Source organism: Neovison vison, chromosome X (genome assembly GCF_020171115.1).
Source record: "Neovison vison isolate M4711 chromosome X, ASM_NN_V1, whole genome shotgun sequence".
In the NCBI taxonomy this organism is placed as follows: Eukaryota; Metazoa; Chordata; class Mammalia; order Carnivora; family Mustelidae; genus Neogale; species Neogale vison.
The window spans coordinates 43,617,463-43,643,926 of record NC_058105.1 but is presented as its reverse complement, the minus strand read 5'-3'; positions in this window follow the sequence as shown (position 1 = coordinate 43,643,926).

Here is a 26,464-nt window from a genome sequence, read left to right as displayed (position 1 = left end):
CAAGGAAGAAACTTGGAAGTGATCCTTAAGTCTACTCTCTCTCAAATCCTCCCTCATATACTTTTGTTACCAATCCCTGACCATTCAACATGCTATGAAGCTCTTCAATTTATCCATTCTTCTCCATTGCAGATACTATATCTGGCAGAGGACTGAGTAGGGGTCTTGGCCTGTTACAAGCATCTATGATTTATATAGAAATTATAGTTTACTGCAATAAACTCAAATGTTTCTAAATTTTAAAAAAAGATTTTATTTATTCATTTGAGAGAGAGAGAGAGAGCAGGGGAGGGTGTAAAGGAGAGGGAGAAGCAGACTCCCCAATGAGCAGGGAGCCCAACACAGGGCTCAGTCCCAGGACCCTGGCATCATGACTTGAGCCAAAGGCAGACACTTAACTAACTGAGCCACCCAGGTGCCCCTAAAATATTTTTTAGGGTTTTATTTATTTATTTGACAGAGATCACAAGTAGGCAGAGAGGCAGGCAGAGAGAAAGGAAGGGAAGCAGACTCTCTGCCGAGCAGAGAGCCCGATGTGGGACTTCATCCCAGGACCCCGAGATCATGACCCTAGCCGAAGGCAGTGGCCCAACCCACTGAGCCACCCAGGTGCCCTTAAAGATTTTTTTAAAAGATTTTATTTATTTATTTGACAGAGAGAGACCACAAGTAGACAAAGAGGCAGGCAGAGAGAGAGAGAGATAGAGAGAGAGAGAGAGAGAAGCAGGCCCCCTGCTGAGCAGAGAGCCCAACGCGGGACTCGATCCCAGGACCCCGAGATCATGACCTGAGCCGAAGGCAGCGTCTTAACCCACTGAGCCACCTAGGCGTCCCAAAGATTTTATTTTTAAGTAATCTCCACACCCAACATGGGGCTTGAACTTACAATCCCAAGGTCAAGAGTCACATGCTTTACTGACTGAGCCAATCAGACTCCCCTCAAATAATGTTTTTTTAAAAGCAGAGGTGACCAAGAGATATCAGGATAGGGAATATTTAAAGAGTAAAGCACCTCATGGAAAGAGGCACTCAGATTGGTGCTAGCAGGATTCTGCTTGTTAACAATGAAGTTATTTTCAGCTCATGGGAAAGCCCAACAAGGAGATTATCAGGCTTCTCCTGAAACTGTCATCCTGAAACTTCATCACGTTTAGCTTATCTGGTTATAAAAACTGCTTTCATCAAGCCATGTAATCAGGAACTAATATCAGGATCCTGGGTATAATTTCTTACTACCCCACTAGAACATTCTTGCCATATTGGAAGCAGGTTATATAAATGTGACCAGTTTCTGGCTTTCACTAAATGACCAAGTAGCTTCTATCAAACCCACCTACCCTCAAATGTAACAATATACTCTGGACAAGATAGTAAAAAACAACTACCTCAAAGTGCTGACAACCCAAAGCAGGCAGAGACTGGAAGAGAATCTATACTTAAAAGATAGGATTAGGATTAGAACTAGGTGGTATTCCCATTCTTTAAGGTTTTTAGCTATAGGGCAGGCTTTAATCAGTGGGTAAAACTGAATCTGTACTAGAAGGTAGAATTCAGGATTTCAGCATCTGAAATATGTGGGGGTAAAATCCTGGAGTGAAGAGATCCTGACTGGTGGAGCCCTAAATTCTTTGTATAAACTCTGTCCAAATCTCTGGCTGACCTGTGAACCATGCATGCATCCCCTAAATCTAAAAGTACTGAATTGAAATTTCAGCTGTTGCTTACTACCAGGGAGATTGACTATGGAATTTTAGCTCAGTCAAGTTAACTGCCTGTTAAAACAAGCAAACAAAAAAATCAATACTCTTCAGGGGGACATAATGGAATCTAAATTCTCTACAACATGTCTTCTAGGATGTCTATGAGACAAACCAAAATGGGTATGTCAGAAATAGAAAATGTGACCCATACTGAAGGAGAAAGGCAATGCTCTCCCCTTAACTAGTGGGCTTAGTTGCTGTATCAGCTGATCAATAAATTGATCAACCATTTGACCACTATTTATTCATACTATTGACAATCTAGATGCTAGAATTAACAGGACTTTTTTTAAAAAAAGATTTGTTTCTTTATTAGAGAGAGAGAGAGAGAGAATAAGAGAGGAAGAGAGTGGTGAGAGGGGGGAGAAGAAGAGGGAGAGAATCCCAAGCAGACTCCCCACTGAGCAGGCAGCCTGCCACAGGGCTCAACAGGGGCTTGACAGAACAGAGGGGGGCCTCAACAGGGACAGCTCAATGGGGTGGGGCTTGATTCCACAGCCCATGAGACCATGACCCGAGCAGAAACCAAGTTGGATGTCCAACCAACTGAGCCACACAGGCACCCCTGGAATTAACAGGACTTCTTAAGCAGCTATCATAACTATGCCCAAGAACATAGGGGAAAATATGCTCATTATGAAGAGTGACCAGTTGTATTCCATCCAGGTAAAGATAACCAGCCTGCAGATATGGGGAACTGGTTCAAGGTCTAGAAGAAACATGACAAGCCTGGCCAGGAGTTAACCCACTGACATCACCTTAGTTCAGATACTGATTATTTCTCATGTTGGTTATTAAAATAGTCTCATAAATCATCTCCTTGCCTTTGGTTGCTTTTTAGTATGACCCCTACCTCAATACACACAGAGACCCTAAACACATCTACACTGATTCCAGAAATAACTTTTAAACCACAGCTTTAATCAGGACTTTAATTGCAAGGGACAGAAACACAAGTTTAATTTGAACAAAAGAGGAAATTTATTGGAATTCTCATATAATCTTAGGAAGGACATGGATGTAGTTGGGCCTCAAGGGCAATTAAGACCGGAGACTTGAACACTGATAGGAATCTAGTGCTCATCCTGCATGTTGATTGCATTCTCTCAGATAAACTTCCTCCCTGTGGCTGTTAAAGGGCCTAAGAGCAGTTCCTGGCCACATATCTCCCAGCTACACCACAAACATAGGACACAATATTTTCCCCCTCTTAAGTCAGAAAAAAAATTGAAGAGAAGTATTTTGATTGTTCTGATCAAGATCTCATGTCCATATATCAACCAATGAAATCAACTATCTTTGGAAGCTTCTGTTAGAACTGCATGGCTGGGGGGGCACCTGGGCGGCTCAGTTGGTTAAGCACTTGCCTTCCGCTCAGGTCATCTAGGAGTCTGGAATCCAGCCCCGCGTCGGGCTCCCTGCTTAGCAGGAGTCTGCTTCTCCCTCTCCCTTTGCCCCTCCCCCTGATCATGCTCACTCTCTCGCTCTCTCTCTCTCTCTCTCTCTCGCTTGCTCTAAGTAAATAACTACAATATTAAAAAAGAATTGCATGACTGGGGCACATGGGTGGCTCAGTCAAGTGTCCGCCTTTGGCTCAGATCATGATTCCAGCATCCTGGAATCCAGCCCCACACGAGCAGGGAGACTGTTTCTCCTCCTGCCCCTTCCCCAGCTTATGCTATTTTCCTCTCTCACTCTCTGTCTCAAATAAATAAAATCTTAAAAGAAGAAGAAAAAAAAAAAAAAGAACTGCATAGCTGGACAGGAAAGAAGCAGCACCCACCCCTGCCAAAACAGAGGGTTTTATTTACAAGGTAAGGGAAAGACATTGGGAAAACAATAAAGATCTACCAGATCCCCTGTGTTCTCTATCTTAACTTCCATGCAATCATTCACGGCAGAGTCCTGGAATTTCTCTTATAGCAGAGACTGCTAGTTTATCCCCATTATCTGTTCTCCCCTTTCCTCCACCAGGCATTCTGATGCTTGGGACAAGAATGTGATGGCTGGAGCTCTATCTTATATCATGAAGCAAAGTCTCATGCTGTGGAGATGATAGGACATTAAGCCCTTCAGGATTTAACACAAAAGAGAAATGAATTTCTATCCTGTTCAATTGTTATTTGGGATGTCTGATAACTCACAGCTGAAACTGATCCTGACAACCCACTCACTTGCCAATGTGATCGAGGCAAAATAATCTAGAAATTAAGAGTGAACCAGGTTAGGGTACATTAGAACCAACCACCTAGGCTTGAATCTATGCTCTGTAGTTTCTGAGCTTGGTAATCCTCAGCAAATTGCTTTATCTCTCTGTAACTCAGTTTCCTCATGTATAAAATGAGGTTAGTAACATTGTATCAGAGGTCGGTTATGGGAATTATGGAAGATAATTCACATAAGCGCTGAGAATAATGCCTGGCATATATAAAGTGCTCAATGAGTGTTAACTACCATTTTCAATGTCTGCCAATTTTACCTATTAAAGATCTTAAAAGATAGTCCCTACCTTCACTGCCCAAGATCCATTTTATTCCACTCAGATGAGCCCTGCTTCAGTCCCATTTCTCCACAGCATTTCTGTGATGTCTCAGCCTTGCCCATCTAGAGCACCTGATCTGTTCAGGTCTTTCCTGTTTTATTTTTTGTTTTGTTCTGTTTTTTGAAGATTGTATTTCTTTATATTAGAAAGAGAGATCACAAGCAGGGGGTAGGGACAGAGGGGAAAGGAGAGAGAAAGAATCTCAAGCAGACTCCCCGCTGAGCATGTGGGGATCCACCTCAGGACCCTGAGGTCAAGACCTGAGCCAAAACCAAGAGTCGGATGCTTAACTGACTGAGACACCCAGGTGCTCTGAGTCACACTTATTTTACATTTCTTTCTTTCTCTGTTTTTTTTAAAGATTTTATATTTTATTTGACACAGAGAGAGAGATCACAAGTAGGCAGAGAGGCAGGCAGAGACAGAGGGGGAAGCAGGCTCCCTGCCGAGCAGAGAGCCCAATGTGGGGCTTGATCCCAGACACTGAGATCCTGACCCGAGCCAAAGGCAGCGGCCTAATCCACTGAGCCACCCAGGCGCCCCATCTTTCTTTTTCTGTTTTAAACTTCTTGATGACTCCCCATTATCTACAGAATGAAGCCTTAACTCCTTAGCCTGGTGACTAAGGGGTGTGTGTGTGTGTGTGTGTGTGTGTGTGTGTGTGTGTGTTTTACCTTTTGGATGAGGGCTTTCTGGGCTTATTTCCCATCACTCTTCCACCGCCAACCACTCTCTGGCTGCACTCAACTTTTCTCAACCACCATCTCCTTATCTGCCTCAAAAATATCACCCAACCTCCAACCCCCCTCTCCTGAACTCTTTGCTACCTTGCTTCTGTGGCAACACATTCTCCTCGTCTTCTTCTAATATCCCTGTCTATTCCTTTTCCATCTTTTTCATGGGCTTCTCTTTCTGTAGCCCCTTGGTGAGTGTCAGGGTTCCCTCCTTAGTCCACTCCCAATCTCACTGCAGGTCTTCTCCCTGAGATGGCATCCACTGTCATGCTCTCAAGCTCTACCTATATGCAGTGACTCCCAGATCTTCACTCCTAACCCTTGGCCTGAGCTCTGGTCTCACACATCACATGAATATTATCTCCTGAGGATCAGAGAGACAAACCCTTATAATGTCCAAAGCAGAACTCATCTCCTCCACCCCAAACTTGTTTTTCTTTTTCTTTTTTTTTTTTTTTTACTCTGAATCTATTGGTTGCACAACTAGTACCCAAGCCAGAAACCTGGATCTCCATATTCTCTCTTATTCTCTACGTCTAATAAATTCCCAGATCTTGCCAATTCCACATCCTTTGTCACTCTCTGGTCTGGCTCTCATCCTTTCTAGCAGCGACTCAGCAAGAGTCCCCTCTCTACCTCCAGTCTGTCATGCCTCCAGTCCAACTGACAACCTGAGTACCTACCTACAGTGAAAATCTTATCATGCTACTGCCCTGCTTGAAACTCTTCACTGGTTCCCACTATCCAATTACTACCCACCCACCCCCGCGGTTGTTAAATACCTACCATGTACTCGGAACTATACTAGGTATTAGGAATACGATGTTGACTATAAAATGCCCCTTGTCTTTTAAGGAATTTGGCATCTAACTGGGAGGACAGATACATAACCACATATCAACAGTGTAATGTGATAAGTCCTGTGATACATTCACAGAGCATCAGAGAAGTATAAGAGAGCAAAGTCTTGTGTCTTCCTAACCTTTGTATCCCCAATATTTGGTACCAGGTCTGATTCAGTAGAGAATTGTTTTTGAAGTGAACAGATGATCTTCTCTGAGTCTCAGTTTCTTTCCATGTAAAGTGGTTCACAGGTCACATATCAAATGAATGCAGTCAATGGGTCTTGTTTAGACCTTAATTTGAATAAAGTAAATTCAATTTTTAACAACAAGACAGCTAGGTAAATTTAAACACTGGCTAGATATTTAATAATCTTAAGGTACTATTGTTTGTTTTTTTAGTGTTGTCATGGTTCTGTGGTGTGTTAAAAGGTCCTTACCTTTTAGAGGGATTAAAGAAAATATTTAAAAATGAAAGAATGCAATGAAATGTGAAATTTGCCTGAAAATAATCCAGGGGTGTTGAGTAGGGGTATAACTGAAGTACAGCTGGCCACATCTATGTTAATAATTGCTGAAGCAAAAATAGTAATAGTAGTAGTAGTAGTAGTAGTAGTAATTGCTGAAGCAGAGTGATGGCTTAAGTAAATGACAAAATTAATTTCTCGGGATTTTGTGGCAATTCAATGAAGTGATTGTATACAATTGCTGATATAGTGCTTGCTGTCTCAAAAAATGTTAGTTTTGCTTCTCCCCTCAACCATTTACCTCCATCTGTGGGGGCATAGCAGAAGAAACAGCAAGTCAGTGGTAGGGGAATTGGAAACCCAACATCCAAAGAACTGACATATTCAGCCTCATATCTCTCCTCTGCTCAGTAAAGATAGAGTAGCTAAGAGCACCAAAAGGTTCCCAAGCAGCCTTGACTGGAATGGCAGTGTTCCAAGACCAGGAGAACACAGGGAAAGAAATCGTGGCTTGAATTTCTGTGGAGGACAGAAAAACTGCTTCAGATCTAAAGAAGTCTTGGATGGAAAGGGCCATCTTTTCCTGGGCTGCTTGATTTCCTTGGCAATACTGCCACCAGCTGGCTCACTAGCATATTGCCTTACCTTTCCCAGATGCAGTCAGCTCTCCTGGTTCCACACTGTAAAAATTCTGGAAGGGAAGGGTCCCTCTCAATGAAATGTTCCTTGAACTGCTCAAAGTTGAGCATATCATGTCATATCATATCCCTCATATTAACAGTGAACAAAAGTAGTTGATCAGACAAACAGAATTAAATATGTAAACAGTAAGTTAAAATAGCTACCTTCCCACCACTATAAAACTAAGAGTTATTTAACATTTTTTTGTGCACTTAATATATGCCAGGAACTTATCTAAGTCCTTTATGTATATATGCATTAACTCATTTAACTATTTTTTTAAAAAAAGATTTTATTTATTCATTTGAGAGAGACAGAGAGAGCATGAGCAGAGGGGAGAGGCAGAGGGAGAGAAAAAAGCAGAAACCCTGCTGGGCAGGGAGCCTAATGGGGGACTTGATTCCAGAACCCTGGAACCATGACCAGAGCTGAAGGCGGACGCTTAACCAACTGAGCCACCAGGCATCTCTAACTCATTTAACTCTTAACAACAAATCCATGAAGGTTGTATTAGATAATATTATCCTCCTGTTACAAATGAAGCGACAGAGACACAGACGAGCTAGGTAAGTTGGCCAAGATCACAGAGTTAGGAAATGCTAGGTGGAACTCAAACTCAAGCCTAACCTGGGTCCAGAGTCCATGCTCCAGTTAAGAAAAATACTACTGGGGCACCTGGATGACTCAGTCAGTTAAGTGTCTGCCTTTGGCTCATGTCATGATTTCAGGGTCCTGGGATTGGGCCCCATGTCAGGCTCCCTACTCAGCGGGGAGTCTGCTTCTCTCTCTCCCTCTACCTCTCTACCCCTGCTCATTCTCTCTTTCTCTCTCTCTCTCTCAAATGAATAAATAAAATCTTTTAAAAAATACTACTAAACTCACACTACTTCCCAATGCCTGTTTGATGATTGAATAAATAAGAACCTTGGAGCCTTGAAATCCAAGGAGAGAAAAGCTTAGGTAGTAGAATCTCACAGTCAGAGGTTAAACTGATCAAGACCTCATCCCTCTGAATCTCACCTAGTCCCTGGAATTTTCTCTGTTGGATCACGACCTCTTTCACGCCCTTTTCTCCCCAAAAGAGTGCTCTCCCTTTAATGTACTGCCTTAGATCAAAACAAAAGACAATCCATATGATTCTTCCTAACATGAATAAAGCATGCTGGCATTTTCAAAAGATGCTACCGAATTCTAAAGGTAAACAGAACAGAAATAGGGAATCTGGATGGCTCAGTTCAGTTAAGTTTCCAACTCTTGATTTCAGCTCAGGTCATGATCTCAGAGCATGATCTCAGATCTCATGCATGCTAGCATGGAGCCTGTGATTCTCTCTCCCTCTCCCTCTGCCCCTGCTCCTGCTCACACTCTCATTTGTACTTCCTCTCTTGCTCTCACTCTCTCGTTCTCTCTCTTTCTCTCTCTCTCTCAAAAAAAAAAGAACAGAAATAAGCATAGCAATTTTAGAGAGCATTCAGAAACAGTTTAGATTCTGACCACACTTATGTGGTTTCCAAGCTTTGTGCATTTCAGTATCTGTATTTGTGGCTGGACTCAGAGATAAAAATATGGCTGCCTTCTAGTGAGTACTCTGTGCAAAACAGGGTAATGAAGAGAGAAAAAAGAAATAAAAAGCATCCATATTAGAAAGGAAGAAGTAAAACTACCTCTATTTACAGGTGGATTGATCTTGTATATGGAAAATCTTAAGAAATCCATAAAAATAGTCTTATAACTAATAAATTCAGCAAGGTTGCAGGATACAAGTTCAACATACAAAAATCAACTGCAATAACACTCTAAGCAGGAAATTATAATAAAACAATTCCATTTACAATAGCACGAAATACTTAGGAATTAATTTAACAAAGAAGTGCAGAATTTGTATACTGGAACAAAATAAAGTTGAAATAAATATACAGATATTCCATGCCCAATGGTCAGAAGATTTAGTATTGTTAATATTCCATAAATGTATCTGCACATTCAATGCAGTCCATATCAAAATCCCAGCAGTCTTTTATTACAGCACTTGATGAGATGATCCTACACTTCACAAATAAATGCAAAGAAGACAGAATGGTCTAAACAACCCTGAAAAATAATAAGGTGGGAGGACTCACAGCTCATGATTTTCAGAATTACTCCAAAGCTATGGTAATTAAGATTGGTACTAGCAGGGGCGCGCCTGGGTGGCTCAGTGGGTTAAGCCTCTGCCTTTGGCCCAGGTCATGATCTCAGGGTCCTGGGATCGAGTCCCGCATCGGGCTCTCTGCTCAGCAGGGAGCCTGCTTCCCTCTCTGTCTCTCTGCCTGCCTCTCTGCCTGCTTGTGATCTCTCTCTGTCAAATAAATAAATAAATAATCTTAAAAAAAAAAGATTGGTACTAGCATAGGATAAATATATTGATCAATGGAATAGAACTGAGAATCCAGAAACAAACTCAGACCTTTATGGGTGGCCGTTGGTTTTCAACAAGGGTGCCAAGACCATTCAAAAGGGAAAAAAATAGTTTTTTCAACAAATGATGTTGGGACACCTAGATATCCACGTGCAAAAGAATGAAGTTGGACTCCTACTTCACACCATAAGCAAAAGTTAACTCAAAATGTAACAAGACCTAAATGCAAGAGGTAACATAAAACTAGAAGAGAACACAGGTGTAAATCTTTGTAATCCCAGATTAGGCGATGGTGTCTTAGCTCTGACTCCAGAAGCACAAGCAACGGCATGTAACTGAGATTTGTTTTTAGTAAAGGATTAAAACAACCAAAATAAAACTACTGAAAACACTCTTAGATAATTCCTTAATTGTTCATGTTTTGCTTTTCTAACACCTATTTGTTAAATATGTGGGGTACCACTCACATCTCCCCTCCAGCCTTCTGATGGTGCATATACACAGGGATCTGATTTAATAATTTTAATGATAATAACGACAGATATAATAATACTTAACATTTAAACAGCACTTACTGTTAACCAGGCATCATCCTAAGTGCTTTACCTATATTAATTCTGCAAATCCTCCTAACAACACTCTTGTCCATTTTAGAGATGAGGAAACTGCAGCACAGATAGATTAAACAACTTGCCCTTGGTCATCAAAGCCTACAGAGTATGGAGCTCATATTCCAACACAGGAAGTCTTGCTCCAGAGTCTGTGCTCTTAATCTGGACAAGCTCCCTTAACTCCTCATATCGAGTGATTATTATAAACCATGTGGCTTAGGACTAGACTGAAGCCAAAGTGGGATTCTTACTCCCACTCCCTCTGCCATATGTTTTATTTTGAAAAACACTATTATATTTTATTTTATTTTTAAGTAATCTCTCTGCCCAACATGGGGCTCAAATTCATGACCCTGAGATCAAGAGTCATATGCTCTACCACCCGAGCCAGCTGGGCACCCCAGCCCCAGGTTTTAAATCTTAGCAACTGTATCTTCAAGCACCACAGACAACAGAGGGGATAATTTTCCTATATAAATTTGTTCAAATCACTTTGGCCCTGGGAGTGGGAGTTAGAAAGCGGAAAGATTAGAGCTAAGGAAAAAATATCTTCATCCCAACCCAATAAGCAAAAGAAAGAATATTTTTTGTTATCAGAACAAAATATCAATACGGAAAGCAAGAGTTCAGTGGAAGCTGCCTCACGGTCCTCACAATTGTCATCCAGGGAGACAAGGGGGGTACAAGAGAGCAGTGAAAAAATTCAAGTGCAAAGAAAGCTTGGGTTTTCTGGGAATGAGTTTCTCCTTTCTTTCTGCCACTAATGTGAAGATACATTATCTTCACTAGCATCCCCAGGCTTAGGTGCCCTCTCTATAGAGTGTAAAGATGAAAACACCCATCATGGAGCTATGGTGAGCCCATCAATAAATCAAATATAGACTCTATTTTCCAGGAATTCACAGACTAGCAGAAAGGCCAGACATTCACCCAGAAAGCTATTAAGCAAAACTGAAGATTGAAGGTGACAGAAAAGAAAAACAGGGAAAGAGGATGAAGAGGAGAACAGGAGATTTAGGTTTCCAAAGAAGTGTTGCTGACTTTGGGTCTTGAGTGTTAGATAAGATTCAGGCATGTGTAAATGGACAGAAGTACTTTTCAAGATAGAATGCACAGAGGGCATAAGAAGATCCGGTAGCAAACACCAAAATCACATGCATCTTTACAATGAAACAAGAGTCTGTGACATTTTGTATTTGGTCCATAACCATGAGGTCAGTTGACAAGAGCATTCAACATTTATAACTGGTATCTTTGAGTGTTCACTGATTACATAATTCCAGTATAGTACTAGGACTTCTATTATAACTTACATGTAGACTGACTTACCCAGCAAGAGCTATTTGTGTGTGTGTGTGTGTGTGTGTGTGTGTGTGTGACATATAGAGACATATGGAGGTTTTAAAAGTGAATCAGGTTATCCCAGATTAAAAGAATAAAACTCCTATACATGTCACTGGAAACAATATTGTGTTTTCATCTGACATCATACAATGAGATAGAGAAGAGCAAGTGTCCCTTACTAAGTACTGTTACCAAGGAAGACTGAAGAGTTAACAGTCTTCACAGACAGTTTCAACATCAATGCCATCAAATTGTCTTACCTAAATACCTCAAAGTCTACTGAGGAAAACCTTCATATAACTACAGTAAAATTGAAATTATTATTATTATTATTGTATTTTATGTATTTATTTGAAAGAGTGTGTAGAGATAGAATGAGCAGGGGGAGGGGCAGAGGGAGAGGGAGAGGTAGATTCCTTGCTGAGCAGGGATCCTGATGCAGGGCTCAATCCCGGGACTCTGGGATCATGACCTGAGCCAAAGGCAGATGCTTAATCAACTGAGCCCCCAAAATGATTTTTATAAATAACACATGACTGACTGAAAATGATTAGTGGGATTTGCTCAAAGGATTGTTACCATAAGCAACCACAATATTAAATTTTGTTATTCATCAAGTAGTTTGCTAGTGTTAATATTATTCCTTTTTTTCCTTAGGGGAAAAACCCATACACACTTTGTTAATTTTAGTCAAAATTTACAGCTAAATAAGTAGTTCAATATCCTTTTTAAATTTTTTTTATTTTTTATTTATTTTTTTAAGATTTTATTTATTTATTTGACAGAAAGAGATTACAAGTAGGCAGAGAGGCAGGCAGAGAGAGAGAGGAGGAAGCAGGCTCCCTGCTGAGCAGAGAGCCCGATGCGGGACTCGATCCCAGGACCCTGAGATCATGACCTGAGCCAAAGGCAGCGGCTTAACCCACTGAGCCACCCAGGCGCCCCTAAAATTTTTTTAATTTATTTTTTAATTAACATATAATGTACTATTAGCCCCAGGGGTACAGGTCTGTGGATCGCCAGGTTTACACACTTCACAGCACTCACCATAGCACATACCCACCCCAATGTCCATAACCCCACCACCCTTTCCCTACACCCCTCCCCCTGGGCAACCTGTTTGTTTTGTGAGATTAAGAGTCTCTTATAGTTTGTCTCCCTCCCAAGCCCATCTTGTTTCGTTTATTCTTTTCTTACCCCCCCAAACCCCCCATGTTACATCTCCACTTCCTCATATCAGGGAGATCATATGATAGTTGTCTTTCTCTGGTTGACTTATTTTGCTAAACGTAATACCCTCTAGTTCCGGTCACATCATAGCAAATGGTAGATTTCATTCCTTTTGAAGGCTGCATAGTATTCCATTGTATATAATTACCACATCCTCTTTATCCATTCATCTGTTGATGGACATCTAGGTTCTTTCCATAGTTTGGCTCTTGTGGACATTGCTGCTATAACCATTCGGGTGCACGTGCCCCTTCAGATCACTACATTTGTATCTCTGGGTAAATACCCAGTAGTACGAGTAGTTCAATATCTTATTTAAAGGGACGCCTAGGTGGCTCAGTTGGTTAAGCGTCTGCCTTCCACTCAGGTCATCATCCCAGGGTTCTGGGATCAAGTCCCACATTGGGCTCCCTGCTCAGTGGGGAGCCTGCTTCTCCCTCTGGCTGCCCCTCCCACTGTTTGTGCTCTGTCTGTCTCCCTCTGACAAATAAATAAATAAATAAATAAATAAAACAAACTTTGAAAAAAAGATCTTATTTTAAAGGAAGATGCAAATTATCTGCAGAAGTTTCTTTCAGCATACTAGATAACTTCTCATTCCCTGCTTCCTTCTGTCCACTTCTGTCCACTCCAGGGTCTCTGGGACCAAGGAGACCAGCAGTAGCAGCAAAGCTAAATGCTTTGTCACTAGCCTTTGTTCCCTCTACCAACTACCTTCTTTGTTCCTTTTACTCCATCCCTTTTGTTTTAACCAAATTTTCTACCTCTGATTGGATTACTATTGCTTTGTGATCAACCAATCCAAAACAGTGGCATTAAAACAATCATTTTATTCTGCTCTCTGATTCTGTGGTTCAGGAACTCGGAGTATGGCAGGGATAGCTTGATTCTGTTCCATGATGTTCAGGGCCTCAGAGGGAGACTCAATGGCTGGGAGCTTTAATCATCTAGGGGTATCTTTATTCACAGGTCTCCTGGTGAATGTTGGCTATTAGGTGGAACCTCAGCTGGGACTGCTCACTCGAGGACCTATAGGTAGCTGCAACATGGACCTGGACTTTCTCAAAGTATGGCAACCTCAGGGTAGTCAGACTTCTTACAATGCAGCTCAGGACTCTACAGGTCATTGTCCTTTCAAATAAGGCAGAAGCTGCACTGCCTCTTACAGCCTCGCCTCAGAAGTCATAGGTCTCATTTCTCCCTATTCTATTGGTCAGTATGATCAAGTCTGTCAGATTCAAAGGAGAGGGTACATCAACCATAATTCTCAATGGGAGGGTGACAATAACACATTGTAGAAGAATGTGAGATGGGAAATACTGTTGTCATCTTTGAAAAATTCTACATTCTCCCATCTATTTCTCTTGTTTTCTTTGTTTAAGGAAAAACAACCGCAGGAGACTACTATCACTGTGGCTTTAAATTCTACTAGAGGGTAACCAGATCCTTTCATTCACACCTACATCCACTACCTAATCTCTCCTCTTCAGCACATCTAACCATTTGTCTGCTATATATTGCTCCTGGTAGAAAGGGAATTTGGTTCCCTACAGGCTGCTGGACCAAGCACCGCTCACTCTGAGGAGAAAAGCAGCCATTGACATACAGCTGCTGACCTAGCCCTTACAGCCAGGCCTTGATGTTCTTGGTGCCAGACAATTTCATGGGTCATCAATAGCAGAGAAGGCTACTATGTCATCACTGTGACCAAGACAAAAGCAAGACACTGCATAATCAGGTCTGAAAAGAGGCAGAACATGAACTTTGACCAAACCACAAAATGACCAAACATCCTTCTATCCTGGCTAATGGCCACCACTACTACCAATTAGCCTCCTTCTAGTCTATCCTCTCTCGAGGTAAGATTAAAAGATGCCCAATTATAGTGTTACCCCTATATTCTGCAACTTCCTAACAGAATCCAATCCAGAGCAAAGCCTCACTCCTTTAAAGCCTCCCCAAAAATTACCTAACACAAGTCCAAAACCTATAATAATAAATCCTTCCTAACAGCCCCTGAGACACCCTGCAAGTTCCCAACGATGGGCACTCTCCCTTGATGCAGCGAGTAATCAATCTGACTTGTTCAAGCACAGGTATGTTCTTGGTGGTCTTTAGCTAGAGGACACTGACAACTCTTCTGAAGAGCTTGAAAATAGAGAACATATTTATGGCGAGGTCACTTCTGATCTGCTGAACTCTAGCTTTCAGTCAGACTTTGGATTTGGCTGTTTTACAATGCAGTTTTGGAAAACATTGATATGCATCCTTCAGACCTCCAAAGGCTATTAAAATGACTCCATAGTTAAAAATTATATGAGATTAAGTCCTCCAGGTTTCCTCATAACCTTATCAAGTGCAGAAAAGGAGGCGAAGCTGCTCTGTCCCCATGATGGTCACAGGACCTAAGGACAACCTGGCTGCAGGCACACAGGTGCTTAAGCCTCAGCTTCTGCTATGGGCAAAGCTAAGCAGGTATGCACCTGCTAACTGGCTTTTCAGTTTCAGATACAGATTCTAGAATATATTTCTGCCTGCTTCTCCTCCTAGTGAGTTATTCATTTTTCCTTAATTTATTTTACAGTTCTCACTCACTTTATGTAGGGACTTATCCTTAGAAAGGCAATTCCAAACGACCTCCATAGCCTTGTGGTTAAGTGCCTGACCTGAAACCCCACTCTAACTCAGGTTACAGACACTTACTGATTTAAAGTTGTTTAGAGAATCAGCAGCAGCAACCAGTAAATTTTAGTTGGAGGCAGTGCTGTCTGAATTTGAATTGCAGAGTAATCATTTGTTTATTACATGACCCAAAATTCCCTTCCATCTGTCCACCCTCAGAGTTTGTAAGATATTGAGTGCTCAAGCAACAAAATTAAATCATCTCTACCTAGGAATCACTTAGGACACAGTGATGCATAGTTCAAACTAACATAGGTTTCGTTCCTTCCTTTTCTTTCTTTCATTTCCTTCCTTCCTTCCTTTCTTTTTTGAGAGGAGCACACGTGTGAGTGAGGGGCGAGAGGTAGAGGGAGAGAGAGAGAGAGAATCTTAAGAGGCTCCATGCCCAAAGCTGAGATCATGACCTGAGCCAAAATCAAGAATTGGATGTTTAACTGACTGAGCCACCCAGGTGCCCCTTCCTTTCATAGAAAATTATACTCTCTGTAAGATTAGGTGATTAGGTAGAGAGGAGAACTGGTGTGGAGAGGAGAAAGCAGTACACAAATATATTGAGTGAGAGTCTCATTGACCATCTGCAAAATTTGATTAGTATTCAAGAGTCATGTGTCTGAGTGTTGAGGGGGCTCAGGACATGCTATTCCAAAATATGGCACCTTGGCATATTGAACACTTTAAGTTAAAGGATTTGGAAAAAAAAATAGTAGAAGCAGAAAGCTCATTTTAACCTCCTGTCCTGTGAAACAGGTCATTAAAACCTGTTTTAATGTTGTTTCCCAACCTGCCCATCGTTGGGAACTTGCAGGGTGTCTCAGGGGCTGTTAGGAAGGAGAGGTGGCCTCCCTATAGCATGAATGAAAGAGTTATCTTTATCTTCAAAGACAAAAAGATGTTGAGAGAAATCCTAACAAACAGGACTTTGCTAAGTTTCCCCCAGTTTACTACACCTGCTTCATACGCATTATATTCCTCCATGACTGTCCACTCTTCCTCAACCCTAGCATAAAATACTTAGGTCTGTTTCTTAGGATCTTCATTTCCTTACAAAGGCTCCTGTATCATGTAAAACTTAATGCTTTTGTATACTTCCTTCCTGTTGGTTTTTAACACTCAATCAGGAACCCTAAGAGGGTTGAGAAAAACTTTTTCCTCCCATACAGTGTCCTGCTGACTCCCTTGGGATGTGGATATGACAGATCCTTATATTTCTGAAACAATCAGAGTACTGATCATCCTAGAATCTTGCTGGTCCCTACAAAGACTCATAATAGACTCAGGCCAGTGTGTTTGGACTTTTTTTTTTAATGTTTTATGTGTGCATCTTTGATTTTGCAGTTTTGTTTCATAACTGGCTTGGAGAGAGATTTGGAATCCAAAATTGATAGGGGTTTAGAATGATTACTGTCATTCCTAAAAATGTGTCTTGGCCTTTTTTTAGACTTATGGGAGGGGTTTGGAGATTAGATAGAAATGTGGACTGTTTCTCTCCATGAGATTGTCTAAGCCATTCCCTAAATAAAGGTTTCAAATTAAGCACACTTAGCACACTAAGATTTCTTGTTCCATCTGTGCTCTACAGTGAATAAACTGATTGTTTCTTCTGAGAACGGTGAGGTTTCACTAGGGAAAAAAAACTATTCATCACACTTCAATTCTAGCTCCTTATACTAATCTCTGTTGATTAGATTGTCACAATTTTTTTTAACTTTTAAACTCAAACATAATTTACTACAAGAAATTGAGAAAACCTCAGGGTTTTTTGGTGATGACACAAGATGGGGTGTGAGTTCCATTATAAATACCTAGTTACCCGGATATAACTGAGCAAGGCATCTGAAATGAAAATAGCTACTTTGTTTTTTAAACAATTTATGATACAAGGAAATCTGATACTTATTTGGGAAGAAAAGAACTGGTATAAACCTTGCTTTGTTTAGTTCTGGAAGATTCATCTTTGTTCCTCCATTCAAAGCATACAAATGAACAACAAAAATAAATCCATTTCGTATCTACTGAGAATTAACTCAGACATGTCCAACCTTTGGTTGTGTGTCTGGTTTTCCCTAGAGATGTCCTTCACAGTTTAATGTCAGTTCTGTTTAGACCAGTAGTTCTCCAAGTGTGGTCTCAGAACCAGTAGCATCAGCATCTCCTGGAATTTGTTAGAAATGTAAACTGGAAGGCCCAACCCAAGACCCACTGAATCAGCAACTCTGTGGGTAGGACCCAGCAATCTTTGTTTTAACAAGCCCTCCAGCTGATACGGATGCCCAAGAAAGTTTGAGAACCACTGACTTCGACTGTCTGCTACACTTTTGTTTCTCTGGTAAACAAAGCAGCAGGTTTAATGATTTGAAAGTCTTAAAACATAGCTTAGGATTCCAGATGGATGCATAATTCTGTGAACTGAATTTGCTGGAAAAATAAAGAACTGGCACAGAAATGTTCCAAATGCTTAGGGCAGAGACAGGCCTTGTGTCCTGCACTGTAGTTCTACCCAGAACTTGAAGGCTACATGTGCAAAGGGAGACCTTGTTCTGAAGTAAGACTGACTCTCCAACAGGGGCCCTGGAAGTGCCATTGTGAAGGACAACTGCTCTCACCAAAAATGAACCAGTTTGGGCCTTACGTGCTCCTCAGTTCTCCACGTAGCTGCTGCTCCTGAATTAAACAGGCCTTGAAAATTTTATAGCTTGGCCCTACTTATAGTATCTTCAAAGTATATGTCAAATCACATCAAAGATTGTCCCAGAATGCACCCTCATGTGAGTTTGGTGGCCCCAAGTTTTCAAAAACACTTGATGTATATATCTGTCTTCTTATATTGTAATTGACTATCTCCAAATGTATATCGTAACGAGGAGGCTTTAAATGTCGAAAATAATGGCTAACTCCTTTCCTCATCCACAGCCTTTAGTACAGTCTAGGTACTTGGTAATTTGTTAAGGAAATCAACCCATCAAAAGTAAAATCTGAAGCCAGGGGTCCATTAATATCATTCCATAAAATCATCCCGTATAGGTACAACTCATAGATGCCGGTGCCCAGCTTTTACCTCCATTCATTTATTCGCCGCCTCCCCCATCTCCAAGTAACCAGAATATTCACCTGTCCCAACAACAGCATACACACAACACATTACACTCCCCTATCCAACAAGGACGCAATCAAATCTCGCCGCTGGTCCGTCAGTCTGTCAGTTCCCCTATTCTCCATTACTTCTCACTTCCGTTCCCCTCTCCCTGCGCGGCTGGAGGCAGGATGTGCCTACGACTTCAGCCCAAAAGAAGTGCTCACAAACCTCCGCCTCATCCGCTCTCCAGGCAGCGGCCGAAGGGCCCTGCCTTGCTCCGGAGAGCAACTGCGGCGGCATTGACTAGACCCCAGCTTGCCGCAGCCTTCACTGAGAGTCGGACATAATAGAAAAGTACACAGAATATTTCCCAGGCGCCCACAGGGCGACGTAATACGGGTTCCCACAATCCTCTTCGCCTTCGTTTTCCCCATCCATACCGCCCCCGCCCCCGGGCGCGCAAAAATGGCGGGGGGGGGCATTAACCCTTTCGTGTCTGAGCTCATTGTCCCATCGATGCCTTCTTGTGCGCGGATTGCTTTGTTGGGAGAGACAGGCAACTTCTCTGGTAAAAGAAATAGAAGACCAGGCCTGCCCTTTCAGTCATAGTCATCTGTTGAACGTTTTCGCAATTTTCTTGTAAGTTGACCTGTAAATTTGCCAATTTTTAAAGATTTTATTTATCCACTTGACACACACACACACACACACAGAAAGAGAGATCACAAGTAGGCAGAGAGGGAGACAGAGAGAGTGAGAGAGGAGGAAGCAGGCTCCCTGCTGAGCAGAAACTCGATGCGGGGGTGGGGGGTCTTGGTTCCAGGACCCTGAGATCATGACCTGAGCCAAAGGCAGAGGCTTAACTCACTGAGCTACCCAGGCGCCAATCATTTTTAAATACGAGCTTAATTTACTTGTTCACAACCTGAATAGTTCATAATACTGCCTGTAAGCTTCCGGACCAACCCAAACTCTAACATTGCAGTTTATGATTTTTCACCTTGATTGCCCTTTCTATCCTATGTTCCCCATCTCCTTTTGGTTTGACTCTTGAACTGCTTACCTCAATGATTAAGAGCAGGCACTTTGTAAACCTGGCTTTCTGGGTTTGAATCTCCGCATTCTACCACTATATAATCGCGGAATCTTGGGCAAGTGATTTAAGCACGCATTCTTTGGCTTCTGCATCTGTAGAACTGATATAACAGTAATACCTACCTCTAGAGATGTAGTGAGAATTTTATAAGTTCACATGTGAGCAGCACCTCGAATATTGCCAGGCACAGAGTTAAGCAGTATATTGAAATAGAAATGTTAATTATGGACTTGGAAGGTGAGGTCTTCTCAGCTAAGGCCTTCTAGCTAATTAAATACTGAATGATAATAATGGTTAACATGTGGACACCTATGGACTAAGTACTCTATTAATTGCTTTAAACCCATTTTGTTGGTTTTGTTTGTTTGTTTAATCCTCCCAATTATTGGTGGTAGTTACAAATATTATCCTTCCCTTTCCTTCTCTTTGTTTTTCTAAAGCAGCTAAGAAAAATTCCGATCAGTAAGACAGCGGGTAACTCTAACTTTCCCGTGGTCGTAGAGTCAGTAACAAACAAAGCCAAGACTTAAACTCAGATAAACTCAAATATATCTTGGTCCCACTCAAATATCATTGAGAAAATGGCAATGAATTATTTTTGAGTGCTCTTTTTTCCCCTAAGAATTGCCTCAATATCTGTGCAGGTGAGGAAGTTTAGGTTCTCTTCAGAGTAGAAGGGCAGCAGGCAATAAAGCAAGGGTCTCTCTCTTGAAGGCTGGCAGCAAAGGAGATGTGCAAAACAGCAATATTCATAACCAGCTCACTTATTGTATCCCACTGTGCTACACAGACCACATTACTGCTTAAGACCACCAGAGATAAAGATGCAGGATCCCCACTTCACCTGTCCATCCTGTAAAGCTTGGATGTTTTCAAAGATTATGCTTGTTTTAGGACAGCACCAAGAGACTCTAATATACTATTCTGACTCCAGCCCAAGTGATTTCCACATTTGCAGTTCATAGAATCAGGTATTTCTACCTCAGCTCAAGAGCACAGGGAGATCTCCTTCCTCCACCCCCAGATTAAAACAAAAAAGGAATTCCCTCCTTTCTTTCAGAGCCTATATTACCCAGGGTCTTGTCATTCTTGCCTCACATCCACCTACTACTGCTTCCCAACTTATTCTCAGGCAGTTTATAATGGTTTTTCCAGCAGAACTGAAGAGACTGGGGAAGGAGATGGTAAATGCCAGATTTCGTTGAAGGTAAACCAAGTACTGCCTCGTCCCCACCCTCTACCACTTCTGTGGATCCCTGACCTTCTTCACTCCCTCTTGGCACTTCAGAACCCATTATTCTGGACACCCAGGAAACCTCTGGGCTTGAATTTTAGAAGAATCAACTTCTTGTCTTTTCCACCCATGATGCCCATAATAGCATACCTGACCAGGCTTGGTCTTCCAATTAAAGAGGCTAAATTTTAAAAGAAAAAGAAGAGAGATAGCAGGGGAAGGCATTTTACTTAATCTTATTCATTATTTCTAGCTATCAAACTACTAGAAAATGTCAGCATAGGGGTAAAACTGCAAGAAGTTCAGTTCCAGAGGCTAGGAAAGATAGAAATCTTGCCCAAATTTTGACAGAAGACAGACAAGGGTGTGTCTAGGGCCGGTAGAAATAAAGGAAGGGGGGATGTTGGGGTGCATATCTCAGACACAGACAAGAGATCCTGCCTTTATATTTCCTTTTACCTTAAATTCCATATCACCATCCCAGAAACTTCAGATGCGTTAAATCCTAACTAACCCGGTGCTTTCACTGCTGGGCATCTTGCTCTGATCACTGAAGCCACCACCAGCTGTGACTGCTTAGCAAAGAGAGTAGGTGAGGAGGGGAAGATATTCTTAAACCCAGTGCTAGAAAGGGAGATGTGTTCCCAGCATCCCTAGTTGTTCTCATAACATTTCTCATAACACCATCGTACATAGTTTAAGTGTGCAATTTCAGCAATGCTTTCTGTAGTATGTTTCAGGTACATGTTTCTTAAGGGCTGATCTGGGGTCATAACACGCAAATGACAGTGTTTCTGTACTGTAGTCTTTGTACACTGCTGGTGACTAGTTCAGGCCACCTTTATAGGGCAGATGGACCCATCCCCTGCAGCTCTGGCTTTTAGCTGCTGACTCCAGCTGCTTCCTTCTCTAGAGAATTGCACTCTGCAAAATAAGAGCTTCAGTACTCTGCAACACCTCCTCTCCGTATGCACACCTGCAACCTGCAGTCAATGACTAAATGATGATGAGGGTGCATAATGCCAGCCACTTTGCCTCAAAGTAAACCTATTCTTTGGGGTAAATCCTACTCCAGTGTTCCTTATCGGATCAGGCTAAAGCTAGTCTCCATTTAGCTTAGTTGTTTCCCCTTGCCCTGTCCTGCTTCCTTCATTTCCCTTTACCTGAGAGCGCTTCCTCCATAAATGCACTTGCATAAGAACCACCTCCTCTCAGGCTGTGCTTCAAACAACGCTACCTAAGAGTCCTTCTTATTTTAGGTTTATCAGAGGACTAAGTAAAGAAGGCCCTCTGTAGTCCTCCCTTCCTTCCCCTATTGTTGGCATCCATCTCTGGGGAAGCCAGTGATGAGTTAAGACGCAGGGCCCCTCAAATCAAACTTGGACCCCTGACCTACTTCAGATGAAAATGAGGCCCAGCCTATTTCCAATATATATTTTTTAAATATTTTATTTATTTGAGAGAGAGAATGAGAGTGGGGAGGGGCAGAGGGAGAGGTATAAGCAGACTCCCCGCTGAGCAGGGAGCACCACATAGGGCTGGATCCAAGGACCAGGAGATCATGACCTGAGCTGAAATCAAGAGTTGTATGCTTAACCAACTGAGTCACCCAGGCACCCCCCTAATATCTTTTGTCTTGCTGAGGTGAACAGACTACATTCTATTAAATCAGAAATAAAGATACATTCATTCATGCTTCATTGTAATTCTTTCTCACTACAGAATATGAAAGATTCTTATTATTATTAGAGCTATGTAGCATTTCTTAAAGATTTGGTTAGATTTTAATTCTCTTGTGATAGGTATTCTTGCTGTAATAGCATGAATCTTAAATTTATTTATCAGCTGTTGACTGTTTTATTTCTGTTAACTATAAACTGTTATTGAAGATGGCCAAAGAATGAGCCCAGGTTTGGATACCTGATCAAGAAGTGCTGATTAATCTGGAAGTGTTAGAAAACAGACCAGATTACCAATTTTCAAATAATAAAAATGTGTTTTAATAATTCTGCTATGATTCAGAAGACATATCAGGGTTATCATTATAAACCTCAAAATCGAAAAAGTGTAAAGTTATTAGTTAAGAGTAATGTTCAGATTGAAAATGACCATATTTTTAAAATTTACATATGCAGAAATGCAAATTCTATAACATGTAGCATCTCGTTCAGTTTTTTCCATATATATGTATATACATATACATATATATGTGTGTATCCTATTATACATCCCTTGTATAGCCACCAATACCAATCTCAGTTGACTAAATCCACTCTACTGGCTTACAACAAAAGTCTCAAGACAATAATTTTCACTGGTATTATCTTCTTAATCAACTTCCACCTAAATTAGGACTCAAATGTAACTGAAAACCTATTTCTGTGTACATTTGAATACATTCCTTTTGGTGTGACTCCTCATAATTGTTCCCTTTTTATTTATTTTTATTTATTTGTATATCTATATATAATTATTTTAATTCTTTTTCATTTGTAATTTAACAAAATACATTGATCATCTCTTCCCTCAAAAATTTTAAATTATGGAGGTCTTTTAAATGGTTTCTTTTGATTTGCTAACTGAAATAAACATTCTCTATTTCATAAGAAGAAAATATCATTAATTTAAAATTTCTGCTGGTCTATGTTTGTTTTTTTCTGAAAAGCATTTTCTGCATTGGTCAAATAAATCTCAATATTTATAGATCTTATATAATATTTTAGTTGTGTGCAAGATTTGCAATATAGCATAGGAAAGAGTGCTATTCTTACTTGCTTAAAACAGACATGTACTGAAGAGGAGATATGACTTTCCTAACTTATCTGTAACAGTGGTTAAGTGAAGGTTTGGTAAGAGCCATTGAAGAATGGAGAATTATCCACTCATTAAACTTTTAAAGTACTTGAACATTAAGATGGAAAGAATTATACAGGAGAAGATTATATCTTATTTCCTTTTCAAAAGTAAGAAGATAATTATATGAGGGCAACTATGTAAATTTATTATAATAGTTCCCTTTGTTGGTATTTCTCAAAATATTTCTGACCATCGGCCCTTAGGGGTTTCCATGATTTTATATGATTAATATTACATCATCCATTTCTTTTTTAAAAAGATTTATTAATTTATTTGAGTGAGAGCAAGTGCTTGGGGGGTGGGAAGAAGGAGAGAATCTCAAGCAGACTCCTCACTGAGCACAGAGCCTGATCTGGGGCTTAATCTCAAAATCTATGATCTGTCTTTCAAAATCAAGCAGTTTCACCACAGAAATGATACTGAATTTCATTGTCACACTGTTTTATCTAAAATGTCCACCTTGGGATGCCTGGGTGGCTTAGTCGGTTAAGTGTCCAACTATTGATTTCAGCTAAGGTCGTGATCTCAGGTTCTTGGGATCAAGCCCTATGTCGGGCTCTGTGCTCAGCACAGATTCTACCTGAGATTCTCTCTCTCTCCCTCTCCCTCTACCCCTCCCCCTGCTTGAAGACTCTCTCCCTCTGAATGAATAAATAAACAAATTAAATCTTTTTTATGCACATCTTTCATAGCTTAACAGATAGCTACTCATATTCTAAAAGCCCAGGCCAAAAGTTATTCCCTCTGGAAAGCCCTTCCCAATTTCCTTTCTCCCAGACAGAATTCATTCTTTCCTTAAATGTGCACTCATAGGTCTTTATAGATACAGACCTTGTATCCCAAGGTATTATACATTGCATCAGTTAGGAATTATGTTCGGCTGTCATTAAGAAACCCGTGATTTTTCTATTTCATAAAAGAAATCCAGAGGTAGGCAGTTCATTATTGTTATGGTGGTTGCTTTCATCTTTCTGCTCTATTTTCCAAGCTCAAGCTTTCCCTTCATAGCTTGAGGTTTCCTCAGTGTAACAAAATGGTTGATGTAGTTTCAGGCATCACATCCGTGTCCTAGGGAAGGATGAATAAGAAAGTAATACAAAATGGCCTCTTATGAGGCCTTAGCAGTCTCATAAGCACCATCTTTCTATCTCCTTCACCCCACTGCACACACATACACACACACACACACACACCCAAGGACAAAATTATGAATCTTTCCAGAAAGCCCCAACCAGCATCTTCAACCTCCATACCATCTGCCTATGTATAGTCACATGGGCACCCCTGTCTGAAAGGGAGGCTGAGAAATTACATTTTTCCCCATTTGAATACATAGCTACCCCCAACAAAACCAGGTTTTGTCACTTAGAATGAGGAGATAGGTTGTGTGATAGACAACTTGCAATCTCTGGCACTTTTTCCCACTTTTTTTTTCCTTATCTGTATCTTTACCTAGATTGTAAAATCTTGGAAGGTTTAGAGTATGTCACATTCATTTTGTATTTCTAGAGCCTAGCACAGTACAAGACACTCAGTGGTTTACTGTTTATTTCCTTCACTACAATATGAAGGTTTATTCTGTGTAATCTGCCTGGATAGAGAAAAGTCCATGTTTTACCAGAATAATTTTTGTGTGCTTTATGTAGACTTTATTATGCCCTCAATTATTTAAGAAAACAAATGTTCCTTATTTAAGGGCTAAGATTCTTGACAGTCACGATACCTTCCATTTATCTTTAAATGTCTTATTGTTCCCTTCATATGAATAGCCAAATATTGTTACTTAGCACCAACTATCCTATTTTTTTAAAGATTATTTATTTATTTATTTATTTGACAGACAGAGATCCAAGTAGGCAGAGAGGCAGGCAGAGAGAGAGGAAGGGAAGCAGGCTCCCTGCCGAGCAGAGAGCCTGATGTGGGGCTTGATTCCAGGACCCTGGGATCATGATCTGAGTCGAAGCCAGATGCTTCACCAGCGGAGCCACCTAGGCACCCCTCAAGACCAGTGGTTCTAATTGAGGATGCACATCAGACTTAATGGAGTTCCATTAAAATATGGATTTTTGTACCTGTTCCAGACTTACTAAATCTCTTTATTTGATATTGTTCATATTCCATCAATATGTATTCTCCTGTATGTTTGGTATATTCATAGTATAGAATGTACATTATATCTCTGTATTATTATATGCTATATCTTAAGTTTTTTTCTTTTTAAAATAATTTATTTATTTTAATGAGAGAGAGCATGACCAGGAGAGACAGAGGGAGAGGGAGAGAGAATCTGAAGCAGACTCCATGCTGCATGTGGACCCCAGTTCAGGGGCTCAGTCCCACAACCCTGAGATTACAACCTGAGCTGAAACCAAGAATCAGATGCTTAACCAACTGTGCCACCCAAAAGCCTCAAGTTTTTTCCTTTATTAAAGTTATTTTCATTAATTTTTTGTAAAGAGGTAATATTCACCATCTTTATTGAAAATAGGCTCAGTAAAAAAAAAAAAGGAAAGAAAATAGGTTCAGTAATTATCCTTATAGATATTTCGGGAATTGGCTTTACTATTGGGATTGTCTCTGATCATATATTTGGGCCCATTGGTTTGTCCTGTAGGAAAAAAGATCAGCAGATAATTTAATTCAAGAAAGAAAAAGAAGTTAGGGGTCTCTGATTTGAGAACTGAAACCCTAACTACTTTAGAGGAATTCTGGATTTCTTTTTTCTTCTCCTCAGCCCTCTTGATTTCATGTTTTATAAGAGGTCCAGAAAGTGGAGCAAGTCCTACATGCTGTGGTTCAGAGCATAGCAAGCATTTTAGACAATACCACTGCAATGGCTGAATGGTAGTCCCTAATGATATTTCCACTTCCTCATCCCTGAAACACGTGACTATTACTTAATACAGCAAAAGAG